Here is a 13,115-nt window from a genome sequence, read left to right on the forward strand (position 1 = left end):
AGATATTACAGTTTTTAATGTCCTGTTGTTAGGAGAGTCTTGAACGGAGAGTTTATTCCAGTTTATTCTCCAGTGACTGCACTTTGGTCAATAGTACAGATGGTCGAGGCAGGTTACCCACTCGCCAAAGAATTCTCACAAGGCAACCGGACCTGCGTCTCTTGTATAGGCGTCTCTTCTTCATGTGAATATCAGGGATTTGGGCCTGGTCCGGTATCAGCAGTAAATCCTTCGCGTCCGACTCGTCAAAGAAAAAATCTTTGTCCAGTTTGAGGTGAGTAATTGTTGTTCTGATATCCAGAAGTTATTTTTGGTCATACAAGATAGTGGCAGAAACATTATGTACAAAATCATTTACAAACAACGCGAAAAAACACACAAAATAGCACAATTGGTTAGGAGCCCGTAAAACGGCATCTCCTCCGGCGCCATTATAAATAACCAACTTATCATCAAGCTTTGTTTATTTGAATCAGCTGTGTAGTGCTGGGGCATAAACCTAAATGTGCAGCCCACTTGGCTGGAGTAGACTTGTTGTCAGAGAAAAAGTGTTTATTTTCTTAGAGGGATTCAGCCGCAGGTTAAATCAAGTAGTACTACGAAACTAGTCTTAGTATTATGATACTGACTGAGTTTCATATAAAGAGTGGTGAGTTTGTGAATTGGGCCAGAGGTGTCTGGGGAGGAGGCGGTGGTGGGATTGTACAGTGTGTGTCCATGGGTGTGTGTGTGTGTGTGTGTGTGTGTGTCCATGAAAGCCTCTGAAACAGACTCTTGACTTTCTAAGATCCAGGGAGAGTTAATGCATGGACCCACATAACGACTCAGAGAGAAGGTGTCTGAGACGTGAATTCATTTGCTGCTTGGCAAACAAGGTTGACAGACACCAATGACTTAGTGTAAATAGGAGAATGGCTCCAGAATGTCTAGCGATCCAAATGTGAATGTAACAAGGGACAAACGGTGACTGTACCTGCTTCCACTCTATGCATCGGCCGGACCGGCCCACGATGATGATGCACCGGACGGACCGGCCCACGATGATGATGCACCGGACGGACCGGCCCACGATGATGATGCACCGGACGGACCGGCCCACGATGATGATGCACCGGACGGACCGGCCCACGATGATGATGCACCGGCCGGACCGGCCCACGATGATGATGCACTGGCCGGACCGGCCCACGATGATGATGCATCGGCCGGACCGGCCCACGATGATGATGCATCGGCCGGACCGGCCCACGATGATGATGCATCGGCCGGACCGGCCCACGATGATGATGCACCGGATGGACCGGCCCACGATGATGATGCATCGGCCGGACCGGCCCACGATGATGATGCACCGGATGGACCGGCCCACGATGATGATGCATCGGCCGGACCTGCCCACGATGATGATGCATCGGCCGGACCGGCCAACGATGATGATGCACCGGATGGACCGGCCCACGATGATGATGCATCGGCCGGACCGGCCCACGATGATGATGCACCGGATGGACCGGCCCACGATGATGATGCACCGGCCGGACCGGCCCACGATGATGATGCACCGGATGGACCGGCCCACGATGATGATGCATCGGCCGGACCGGCCCACGATGATGATGCACCGGATGGACCGACCCACGATGATGATGCATCGGCCGGACCGGCCCACGATGATGATGCACCGGATGGACCGGCCCACGATGATGATGCATCGGCCGGACCGGCCCACGATGATGATGCACCGGACGGACCGGCCCACGATGATGATGCACCGGACGGACCGGCCCACGATGATGATGCACCGGACGGACCGGCCCACGATGATGATGCACCGGCCGGACCGGCCCACGATGATGATGCACTGGCCGGACCGGCCCACGATGATGATGCATCGGCCGGACCGGCCCACGATGATGATGCATCGGCCGGACCGGCCCACGATGATGATGCATCGGCCGGACCGGCCCACGATGATGATGCACCGGATGGACCGGCCCACGATGATGATGCATCGGCCGGACCGGCCCACGATGATGATGCACCGGATGGACCGGCCCACGATGATGATGCATCGGCCGGACCTGCCCACGATGATGATGCATCGGCCGGACCGGCCAACGATGATGATGCACCGGATGGACCGGCCCACGATGATGATGCATCGGCCGGACCGGCCCACGATGATGATGCACCGGATGGACCGGCCCACGATGATGATGCACCGGCCGGACCGGCCCACGATGATGATGCACCGGATGGACCGGCCCACGATGATGATGCATCGGCCGGACCGGCCCACGATGATGATGCACCGGATGGACCGACCCACGATGATGATGCATCGGCCGGACCGGCCCACGATGATGATGCACCGGATGGACCGGCCCACGATGATGATGCATCGGCCGGACCGGCCTACGATGATGATGCACCGGACGGACCGGCCCACGATGATGATGCAATGGCATTCAGGATGCAAGGATCCAGACGTGTGTGGTTGTGTGTGTGTGTGTGTGTGTGTGTGTGTGTGTGTGTGTGTGTGTGTGTGTGTGTGTGAAAAAATCCCCTTGCTTTGGAAGATTGGAAGACTTTGCAAGTCCTATTTCCAAGGAATTTGTTTTATAGCGAATTTTAGACATAAAGTGCAAAATGCCCATGCATGTAGGCCACCCCACACAGACACTGGCAGATGCTGGGGCCTGCCAGCCCACAATCTCTGTTCCAGGAACCAACCTCTCAGCACATTCCCACTGAGCTGTCTTCCTGTTGAGGTGACTCATTTTACATATGGAGGGGAGATGAAAAACACCAAACTGCAGAATAATGAAGCTTCATGCTGAGGCTTTGCAGAAAGCGTATTTGATTCGCGGAACGACAGGTTCTGTGATAAACCGGCCCACCTTCTGATAGCTCTCTGCACCAACAATTATAGACATTTACACAAGACATTCATGATTTCCTGCCTTTGAATAGCTGTGAGACTTTTTACCAAGTTGCATAGTTAATGTTTCCTTACACTCAACATGTTTAGTCGAACAGGGCTAACACTGAAATGACCCTTTTTGTTAACAGTAAAGAGGAGACACATCTCCATGTTATTTCCATGCTCAGGTGTTGACATTGAGATTACAGTTGGGTCAGTCAGTGACTGAGTGTGACCCACATGACCTGAGGCACTCAGCCAGCAGTACTGTCATTGTCAGACATTCCAGAGTGTGTTATGGGAAATACCAATGTGGGAGGTGAAGGTCCCTACGGCGATATGTACTGCAGTACTGTATATAACTATCCCTGATCTGCCGATATGGAGGGAATGTGAACCACCTTCATCAAAAGAGACAGTGTGCGGTCAAGCGGCTGACCCGATCATCTGGAAATAACTTATCCATCCCTCCGACAAATGTAATGAGTCAGTCAGCTGATCTCCTGACTGAGGTGCTGCATGACCCCTGTGACCCCTGTGGCTATCCATTCAAAATGCCTGGTTAATCCAATCACAGATAATTATGGTTATAATGGGCTACAGGCACACTACAGGGCTGATTTAAAAACAGCAGTAGGAACACAGAGTTTATTTCCTCTCAGAACAAATCACAGGCCAGCTCCTGGGTTTAATGGGCCAAAACAAGCTGTTTTGTGGAGCGCTTCCTGTCGGCCAAACACGCCAATCATCCCCATCTGAAAATGGGGAGAAAACTTAAGAAGTTTCTTGTTCTAGTCAGGAGCAGAGAAATGGAAATTAAGTTCTCTATGACGTTGTCAATATACTGTAGATATGATATTCAGACTTGTTGATATTCAGATTGTTGATATTCAGACTTGTTGATATTCAGACTTGTTGATATTCAGACTTGTTGATATTCAGACTTGTTGATATTCAGACTTGTTGATATTCAGACTTGTTGATGAGATTGAGGGTGTCACCCAACTGTATAGATGAGACATGATGGTGAAACAATGCTTGTTTTCTCCTTTCCATCGATGGGCGGCTGTCCAAGCCAGCTCCCTACTGCTTTGTTGGCGTGTCAAACATGCCCCAGCATAGACATGACGACTCACCGCCTGGGCTGAGAGAAAAGCCTTGTTTGGTCGTGCTCTGGTGAATTCAGGTATGTTATTTTCCTAATAGAATCACTGTCTGGATGTGATTGTTACTATGGTGGTGGACGAGAACAAGCACGAAGTCCCACCTGGTTGAGTTGGAGGTGTAACTTGCAACAGAGCCTTTGTCTCGTCAACCAAAATTGAGCAATGTCAATTTGTTCATGACAGCAATGTCTGGTTGCCCACTCAGGTATTGGGTGTTGAATGAAAGTCATCCTTGCTAAGTGGACACACATGCTGGTGTTATCTGATCTGAGATAAGCAGGTTCAGTCGTTTCATCTCCCTCATTTTGTCTGATTGTGCTTATTGCACAATCTCCTTAGCTGTGTTGTGCATTGGGAATATGAGACGTTGGGAATACGAGACGAAAACAAAACAAGAGTCTGTAGAAGCATAGCTAGCTTTCAGCCAACAACCAAAATACCTAATTAAATCAAATCAAATTGTATTTGTCACGTGCTGAATACAACAGGTGTAGACCTTACAGTGAAATTCTTACTTACAAGCCCTTAACCAACAATGTAGTTTTAACAAAATACCCCTAAAAAGTAAGAGATAAGAATAACAAATAATTAAAGAGCAGCAGTAAATAACAATAGCGAGACGATATACACGAGGTACCGGTACAGAGTCAATGTGCTGGGGCACCGGTGTCGAGATAATTGAGGTAATATGTACATGTAGGTAGAGTTATTAAAGTGACTATTCATAGATAATAACAGAGAGTAGCAGCAGCGTAAAAGAGGGGGGCAATGCAAATAGTCTGGGTAGCCATTTGATTAGAGGTTCAGCAGTCTTATGGCTTGGGGGTAGAACCTGTTTAGAAGCTTCTTGGACCTAGACTTGGCGCTCGGGTACCGCTTGCCATGCAGTAGTAGAGAGAACAGTCTATGACTAGGGTGGCTGGAGTCTTTGACAATTTTTAGGGCCTTCCTCTGACACCATCTGGTATAGGGGTCCTGGATGGCAGGAAGCTTGGCCCCAGTGATATACTGGGCCGTACGCACTACCCTCTGTAGTGCCTTGTGGTCAGAGGCCAAGCAGTTGCCATATCAGGCAGTGATGCAACCCGCCAGGATGCTCTCGATGGTGCAGCTGTAAAACCTTTTGAGGATCTGAGGAGAGAAGGAGAATAGGTTTTGTTGTGCTCTCTTCACGACTGTCTATGTGTGTTTGTTCATGTTAGTTTGTTTGTGATGTGGACGCCGAGGAACTTGAAGCTCTCAACCTGCTCCACTGCAGCCACGTCGATGAGAACGGGGGCGTGCTCTCCTTTTCCTGTAGTCCACAATCATCTCCAATCATCTCCTTTGGCTTGATTACGTTGAGGGAGAGGTTGTTGTCCTTGCACCACACGGTCAGGTCTCTAACCTCCTCTCTATAGACTGTTTCATCGTTGTCAGTGTTGCGCCATCGATAAACTTAATGATGGTGTTGGAGTCGTGCCTGGCCGTGCAGTCATGAGTGAACAGGGAGTACAGGAGGGGACTGAGCACGCACCCCTGATGGGCCCCCTTGTTGAGGATCAGCGCGGCGGATGTGTTGTTACCTACCCTCACCACCTGGTGGCGGCCCGTCGGGAAGTCTAGGATCCAGTTGCAGAGGGAGGTGTTTAGTCCCAGGGTCTTTAGCTTAGTGATGAGCTTTGAGGGCACTATGGTGTTGAACGCTGAGCTGTAGTCAATGAATTGCATTCTCACATAGATGTTCCTTTTGTCCAGGTGGGTATGGGCAGTGTGGAGTGCGATAGAGATTGCATCATCTGTGGATCTGTTGACGCGGTATGCAAATTAGAGTGGGTCTAGGGTTTCTGGGATAATGGTGTTGATGTGAGCCATGACCAGCCTTTCAAAGCACTTCATGGCTACAGACGTGAGTGCTACAGGTCGATTGTCATTCAGACAGGTTACCTTGGTGTTCATGGGCACAGGGACTATGGTTGTCTGCTTGAAACATATAGGTATTACAGACTCAGACAGGGAGAGGTTGAAAATGTCAGTGAAGACACTTGCCAGGTGGTCAGCGCATGCTCGGAGTACACGTCCTGGTAATCCGTCTGGCCCTGCGGCCTTGTGAATGTTGACCTGTTTTCTTCACTTGACCACTTTTTTATAGACCGAGTCATTGGTGCTTCCTGCTTTAGTTTTTGCTTGTAAGCAGGAATCACGAGGATAGAATTATGTTCAGATTTGCCACATGTGTCTTACCAGAGGCTGCTGCTCTATCCTGCCAATAATGTATAACCCGCCAGCTGTTATTCATGTCGTCGTTCAGCTACGTTTCTGTGAAACATAAGATATTACAGTTTTTAATGTCCCGTTGGTAGGATATACGTGCTTTCAGTTCATCCCATTTATTTTCCAACGATTAAACATTAGCTAGCAGGACAGATGGCAAAGGCAGGTAAGACACTCGTCGCCTGATCCTCACAAGACACCCCGATCTCTTTCCGCGAAATCTCAATTTCTTTCTCCTGCGAATGACTGGGATGAGGGTCCATTCGGATGACTGGAGTAAATCCCTTTCGTCCGACTCATTAAAGAAAATGATTTTGTCCAATTCAAGGTGAGTAATCGCTGTTCTGAAGTCCAGAAGCTCTTTTCGGTCATAAGAGACTGTAGCAGCAACATTATGTACAAAATAAGTTACAAACGATGTGAAATAACAAACAAAATAGCACGGTTGGTTAAGAGACAAAACAGCAGCCATCCTCGCCGGCGCCATGATACCATCTCAATCAGTCTCTACCATCTCCCGTTTTCTCATTCATTTGATTAGATCATGTGGGTTCTGGTTTGTAATTTCACTTCAAGATAAGGTGTGAGGAGTGGAGGTAAGAATAATGGATAAATCCAACCTGACAAAGTCAGTGAGGATGATATTGAAGGAAAAGAGAGTGAAGGATGAGGAGGAGAGCAAGGGCAGAAGAAGAGAGAGGACAGTTCCCTGTGTTCTGATTCCAGGACCATATGAACCCCAATTTGACCTTTGGCCTCTCAACATGTCCGGCCAGAATAGGGCTCTTGTGTTGAAGAAAAACACAGGTGGGCTTCTAAGCACACATAGTCTCCACTGGTTCAGTATGTCATCGGCTGTTGTTGGAACTCAAAACCCAACTAAAATCAACGACCAATATCCTAAACAAAGTTGACTGGTTAATAATGAAGTTTACCCACCGCTCAAGTAAATCACATCCCAATACGGCTATGCGATATCTATTAGGGGGCTCATGTTAACTCAGCATGGTTTCTTTTGGTCATGTGCACAGCTGGTGCGGAGCACAGCTCCAGTTAGTATGGTCTAATGTGTTATCCAGTTGACTCGGATGACTGTATCAACAAGACCTGTTTCCTCTGCCCGTACGATGAATTAGGGTGACCCCCCTTCGCCAGCAACCCCCTTCGCCAGTAGTCCCCACCGGAGAGTCGTCACGGTTCCCAAAACAAGGTTCTAAAATATGTCCAGCTTCAATGGATGATACAACCTTCCTGTAATGTTAATGTCTACCTAGCAAGAGAAAGCAGAGAAGAGAGAGATGGATTGATAGGGAAAACATTTAGGGTCACTCTTGAAGGCTGGAGCGACGTACTGCTGGCTTTTGGCCCAGTGTTTGCCTTTGGTCCGGAGGAGCTTCTGCTCTCCTCCTCAAAAAGCTCTGGGATCTCAGGAGCTCTCTCTTGCTTTCTCTCTCTCTCTCTCTCTCTCTCTCTCTCTCTCTCTCTCTCTCTCTGGAGGCAAAGTATAACAAATAAACAAACATACAGTAGGCCCCGTGAGAGAGCTAGAGAAAGAGAGAGAAGGGGAGAGAGAGAGCTGTTCCTCGCTGAGAAGCGATGTCTGGAGCTCCAGGTGGGTCCTGAGGTCCTGATTCCACTCCAGCAGCAGGCGGGAGAACAGAGAATGGAGAAGAGAGGAGGCACAGGAAAGGAGGGAAAAGAGAGATGGAGAACAGAGAATGGAGAAGAGAGGAGGCACAGGAAAGGAGCGAAAAGAGAGTCTGGAGAACAGAGAATGGAGAAGAGAGGAGGCACAGGAAAGGAGGGAAAAGAGTCTGGAGAACAGAGAATGGAGAAGAGAGAAGGCACAGGAAAGGAGGGAAAAGAGAGGTTGGAGAACAGAGGTTAGAGGAGAGAGATGGAGGAGAGAGATGGAGGAGAGAGATTAGAGGAGAGAGATGGAGGAGAGAGATGGAGGAAAGTGGTTAGAGGAGAGAGGTCAGAGGAGAGAGGTCAGAGGAGAGAGGTTAGAGGAGAGAGGTTAGAGGAGAGAGGTTAGAGGAGAGAGGTTAGAGGAGAGAGGTTAGAGGAGAGAGGTGGAGGAGAGAGGTTAGAGGAGAGAGTTGGAGGAGATAGATTAGAGGAGATAGATTAGAGGAGAGAGGTTAGAGGAGAGAGGTTAGAGGAGAGAGGTTAGAGGAGAGAGGTGGAGGAGAGAGGTTAGAGGAGAGAGTTGGAGGAGATAGATTAGAGGAGATAGATTAGAGGAGAGAGTTTAGAGGAGAGAGGTTAGAGGAGAGAGGTTAGAGGAGAGAGGTTAGAGGAGAGAGGTGGAGGAGAGAGGTTAGAGGAAAGAGGTGGAGGAGAGAGGTAGAGGAGAGAGGTTAGAGGAGAGAGGTGGAGGAGAGAGGTTAGAGGAGAGAGGTTAGAGGAGAGAGTTGGAGGAGATAGATTAGAGGAGAGAGGTTAGAGGAGAGAGGTGGAAGAGAGAGGTTAGAGGAGAGAGGTGGAGGAGAGAGGTTAGAGGAGAGAGGTTAGAGGAAAGAGGTGGAGGAGAGAGGTTAGAGGAGAGAGGTTAGAGGAGAGAGGTTAGAGGAGAGAGGTTAGAGGAGAGAGGTTAGAGGAGAGAGTTGGAGGAGATAGATTAGAGGAGAGAGGTTAGAGGAGAGAGGTTAGAGGAGAGAGGTAAGAGGAGAGAGGTGGAGGAGAGAGGTTAGAGGAGAGAGTTGGAGGAGATAGATTAGAGGAGATAGATTAGAGGAGAGAGGTGGAGGAGAGAGGTTAGAGGAGAGAGATTAGAGGAGAGAGGTTAGAGGAGAGCGGTTAGAGAGTTGGAGGAGATAGATTAGAGGAGAGAGGTTAGAGGAGAGAGGTTAGAGAGTTGGAGGAGATAGATTAGAGGAGAGAGGTTAGAGGAAAGAGGTTAGAGGAGAGAGGTTAGAGGAGAGAGGTTAGAGGGGAGAGGTTAGAGGAGAGAGGTTAGAGGAGAGAGGTTAGAGGAGAGAGGTTAGAGGAGAGAGGTTAGAGGAAGGAGGTGGAGGAGAGAGGTTAGAGGAGAGAGTTGGAGGAGATAGATTAGAGGAGAGAGGTTAGAGGAGAGTGGTTAGAGGAAAGAGGTGGAGGAGAGAGGTTAGAGGAGAGAGTTGGAGGAGATAGATTAGAGGAGAGAGGTGGAGGAGAGAGGTTAGAGAAAGAGGTGGAGGAGAGAGGTTAGAGGAGAGAGGTTAGAGGAGAGAGGTTAGAGGAGAGAAAATGTATTAGAGGAGGAGGTTAGATGAGAAAGGAGAGTGTTTAGAGATTAGAGGAGATAGGAAAGAGGTTGGATGAGATAGGAGAGTTTCGAGTTTAGAGGAGATAGGAGAGAGGCTAGAGGAGATAGGAGAGAGGTTAGAGGAGAGATGAGAGAGTTTAGAGATTAGAGGAGATAGGAGAGAGATTAGAGGAGATAGGAGAGAGGTTGGAGGAGAAAGGAGAGAGGTTAGAGGAGATAGGAGAGAGGTTAGAGGAGATAGGAGAGAGGTTAGAGGAGAGAGGTTAGAGGAGAGAGGTTAGAGAGTTGGAGGAGATAGATTAGAGGAGAGAGGTTAGAGGAGAGAGGTTAGAGGAGAGAGGTTAGAGGAGAGAGGTGGAGGAGAGAGGTTAGAGGAGAGAGTTGGAGGAGATAGATTAGAGGAGAGAGGTGGAGGAGAGAGGTTAGAGGAAAGAGGTGGAGGAGAGAGGTTAGAGGAGAGAGGTTAGAGGAGAGTGGTTAGAGAGAGGAGACAGGTTGGAGGAGAGATGTTAGAGAGAGGAGAGAGGTTAGAGGAGAGAGGAGATAGGTTAGAGGAGAGAGGACAGAGATGGAGGAGATAGGTTAGAGGAGAGAGGTTAGAGGAGAGAGATTAGAGGAGAGAGATTAGAGGAGAGAAAATGTATTAGAGGAGGAGGTTAGATGAGAAAGGAGAGTGTTTAGAGATTAGAGGAGATAGGAAAGAGGTTGGATGAGATAGGAGAGTTTCGAGATTAGAGGAGATAGGTTAGAGGAGAGATGAGAGAGTTTAGAGATTAGAGGAGATAGGAGAGAGGTTAGAGGAGAGATGAGAGAGTTTTAGAGATTAGAGGAGATAGGAGAGAGATTAGAGGAGATAGGAGAGAGTTTAGAAGTTAGAGGAGAGAGGTTGGAGGAGAAAGGAGAGAGGTTAGAGGAGATAGGAGAGAGGTTAGATGAGATAGGAGAGAGGTTAGAGGAGAGAGGTTAGAGGAGAGAGGTTAGAGGAGAGAGGTTAGAGGAGAGAGGTGGAGGAGAGAGGTTAGAGGAGAGAGTTTAGAGATTAGAGGAGATAGGAGGGAGATTAGAGGAGATAGGAGAGAGGTTAGAGGAGATAGGAGAGAGTTTAGAAGTTAGAGGAGAGAGGTTGGAGGAGAAGGAGAGAGGTTGGAGGAGAAAGGAGAGAGGTTAGAGGAGAAAGGAGAGAGTTTAGAGGAGATAGGAGAGAGGTTAGAGGAGATAGGAGAGAGGTTAGAGGAGAGAGGTTAGAGGAGCTAGGAGAGAGGTTAGACGAGCTAGGAGAGAGGTTAGAGGAGCCAGGAGAGAGATTAGAGGAGATAGGAGAGAGGTTAGAGAGATAGGAGAGAGGTTAGAGGAGATAGGAGAGAGGTTAGAGGAGATAGGAGAGAGGTTAGAGGAGTTGGGGGGGGTTAGAGGAGATATGAGAGAGGTTAGAGGAGATAGGAGAGAGGTTAGAGGAGAGAGGTTAGAGGAGATGGGAGAGAGGTTAGAGGAGAGAGGTTAGAGAAGAGAGGAGAGAGTTTAGAGCTTAGAGGAGATATGATAGAGGTAGAGGAGATAGGAGAGAGGTTAGGGGAGATAGGAGAGAGGTTAGAGGAGATAGGAGAGAGGTTAGAGGAGATGGCAGAGAGGTTAGAGGAGTTGGGGGGAGGTTAGAGGAGATATGAGAGAGGTTAGAGGAGATAGGAGAGAGGTTAGAGGAGAGAGGTTAGAGGAGATGGGAGAGAGGTTAGAGGAGAGAGGTTAGAGGAGATAGGAGAGAGGTTAGAGGAGAGAGGTTAGAGGAGATGGGAGAGAGGTAAAGGAGAGAGACTAGAGGAGAGAGGTTAGAGGAGAGAGGTTAGAGGAGATGGGAGAGAGGTAAAGGAGAGAGACTAGAGGAGAGAGGTTAGAGTAGAGAGTTTAGAGATTAGAGGAGATAGGAGAGAGGTTAGAGGAGAGATGAGAGAGTTTAGAGATTAGAGGAGATAGGAGAGAGATTAGAGGAGATAGGAGAGGGTTTAGAAGTTAGAGGAGAGAGGTTGGAGGAGAAAGGAGAGAGGTTAGAGGAGATAGGAGAGAGGTTAGAGGAGATAGGAGAGAGGTTAGAGGAGATAGGAGAGAGGTTAGAGTAGAGAGGTTAGAGGAGAGAGGTTAGAGGAGAGAGGTGGAGGAGAGAGGTTAGAGGAGAGAGGTTAGAGGAGAGAGGTTAGAGGAGAGAGGTGGAGGAGAGAGTTTAGAGATTAGAGGAGATAGGAGATAGATTAGAGGAGATAGGAGAGAGGTTAGAGGAGATAGAGAGAGTTTAGAAGTTAGAGGAGAGAGGTTGGAGGAGATAGGAGAGAGGTGGAGGAGAAAGGAGAGAGGTTAGAGGAGATAGGAGAGAGGTTGGAGGAGAAAGGAGAGGTTAGAGGAGATAGGAGAGAGGTTAGAGGAGATAGGAGAGAGGTTTAGAGGAGCTAGGAGAGAGGTTAGACGAGCTAGGAGAGAGGTTTAGAGGAGCTAGGAGAGAGATTAGAGGAGATAGGAGAGAGGTTAGAGGAGATAGGAGAGAGGTTAGAGGAGATAGGAGAGAGGTTAGAGGAGATAGGAGAGAGGTTAGAGGAGTTGGGGGGGGTTAGAGGAGAGAGGGTTAGAGAAGAGAGGAGAGAGTTTAGAGCTTAGAGGAGATATGATAGAGGTTAGAGGAGATAGGAGAGAGGTTAGGGGAGATAGGAGAGAGGTTAGAGGAGATAGGAGAGAGGTTAGAGGAGATGGCAGAGAGGTTAGAGGAGTTGGGGGGAGGTTAGAGGAGATATGAGAGAGGTTAGAGGAGATAGGAGAGAGGTTAGGGAGAGAGGTTAGAGGAGATGGGAGAGAGGTTAGAGGAGAGAGGTTAGAGGAGATAGGAGAGAGGTTAGAGGAGAGAGGTTAGAGGAGAGAGGTTAGAGGAGATGGGAGAGAGGTAAAGGAGAGAGACTAGAGAGAGAGGTTAGCAGGAGAGAGTTAGAGGAGATGGGAGAGAGGTAAAGGAGAGAGACTAGAGGAGAGAGGTTAGAGGAGAGAGGTTAGAGGAGATGGGAGAGGGGTTAGAGGAGAGATGTTAGAGGAGATAGGAGAGAGGTTAGAGGAGAGAGGTTAGAGGAGATGGGAGAGAGGTTAGAGGAGAAAAATTTGAGGAGATAGGAGAGATGTTAGAGGAGATAGGAGAGAGGTTAGAGGAGAGAGCTTAGAGGAGATAGGAGAGAGGTTAGAGGAGAGAGCTTAGAGGAGAGAGGTTAGAGGAGATAGGAGAGAGGTTAGAGGATGGAGATTAGAGGAGATAGGAGAGAGGTTAGAGGAGATAGGAGAGAGGTTAGAGGAGAGAGACTAGAGGAGAGTGGTTAGAGGAGAGAGACTAGAGGTGAGAGGTCAGAGGAGATAATTGAAAGGAAGAAACGGTTAGAGCAGTGAAGGAGAGGAGATGAGAGAGAAAAGAGTGAGGAGAAAAGAGTGAGGAGAAAAGAGTGAGGAGAAAAGAGTGAGGAGAAAAGATGAGGCGACAAGAGAGCGGCAGAGTTAGGAGTCA

The sequence above is a fragment of the Oncorhynchus kisutch genome, linkage group LG9, assembly GCF_002021735.2.
Source record: "Oncorhynchus kisutch isolate 150728-3 linkage group LG9, Okis_V2, whole genome shotgun sequence".
Classification (NCBI taxonomy): domain Eukaryota; kingdom Metazoa; phylum Chordata; class Actinopteri; order Salmoniformes; family Salmonidae; genus Oncorhynchus; species Oncorhynchus kisutch.